Source organism: Sturnira hondurensis, unplaced genomic scaffold (genome assembly GCF_014824575.4).
Source record: "Sturnira hondurensis isolate 20B ecotype Veracruz unplaced genomic scaffold, ASM1482457v3 Scaffold0011576, whole genome shotgun sequence".
Classification (NCBI taxonomy): Eukaryota; Metazoa; Chordata; class Mammalia; order Chiroptera; family Phyllostomidae; genus Sturnira; species Sturnira hondurensis.
The window spans coordinates 236,392-237,636 of record NW_028084207.1 but is presented as its reverse complement, the minus strand read 5'-3'; the positions used below and the strand labels follow the sequence as shown (position 1 = coordinate 237,636).

The window sequence follows — 1,245 nt, the reverse complement described above, 5'->3', positions numbered from 1 at the left end:
AATCCTCACCTGCTTAAAAGTTTGCTCATAAAGCCACACATAGACAGTGCTGTCCATTTAGCAAGAGCTTTCTGAGTTATAAGCGTAATGCCTGAAAAGAACTAATCGGCCTTGCCAGTGTTGGCCTTAGTATACCTAAATGTATAATGTGAAAACAAATGTATGGCTGAAGATGATTTATCTCTCATGGGGGTGTAAAGTACAGCATGGGGAATATCATCAATAATACTGTAATAATAATTGCTTCTCAGCCTTTTGGCTAAGGTCAAGTGTAGTATCTCTTCTTATTAGTTTAATATATTGTAATAACTATATATGGTGCCAGGTGAGATTAGACTTACTGCGGGGGGGGGGACCACTTCATAAGTTATATAAATGTCTAACTACTATGCTGTATACCTGGAACTAATATAACATTGACTGTCAATTGTAATGGAAAAATTAAAATAAAAAAGAGTTAAAAAATAAGTTTTACCTTTCTATGATGTTTAAGTTTTCCTTACATTAAATAGTAGAGATGCAATTGAAAATAATCTGGGGCACATTTGAGAGTAAATGCAGGTGCTATTAAATAATAATATCAGGACAATAGGTATAAACTGGGACTACCCAAAGCAAATCCTAGTTTTAGACCCCTTGAGGGTGACTCTCCATGAGTATCTAATTAATTCCTTATGAAGTGTTAGCTGCTAACATCTTACAATGTGTCTCTTTCTAGAGGGAGTTTTATTTTCACATGGAGCTTTAGGAAACTAAAGAACCTTTAAGATAAAAAATAACACAGTTGTGACAATACGAGGATTGACTAGCAATGGGGAAGTTAGGAGTAGGAAATGCCTTATTGGGGCTTCTCAAATTCTACTAGGCACGTGGTTACCTTCTCTGCCAAACTTTTGGTGGAATTCAATAGCTCTGGGCTCCTACCTGTGGAACCTGTCTTTCATGACAAATTTCGTCTTCATAAGTGAATCATTCAAAGTGACCTTATGACTGAGAGAGGCAAGTCACCTTGACTAATTAGTGCTAGAATATGCAGAGGTTTAAAGTAAGGTAGGTAGTTGGCATTTGGTTTCCAGAGCCACCTTAACACCAGCAGATGGTGCTAAAATGTACACTTTCTCCCTCTTAAAACAAATATCTAAAAATTTCCCTAAAATCATAAACTATATGTACATACCTACAAATGTAGGTATATTAACTAATTGCTCTGCAAAGTTCAGATGAGGGTGACACCTATCATTATTT

General features: G+C 36.0%; 1 pseudogene; it reads left to right on the top strand.

Annotated features, from left to right (window-relative positions):
- Nucleotides 1-239: 239 nt before the first annotated feature.
- LOC118996761 (uncharacterized) lies at nt 240-361 on the top strand (annotated as a pseudogene).
- The last annotated feature ends 884 nt before the right edge of the window (nt 362-1,245 follow it).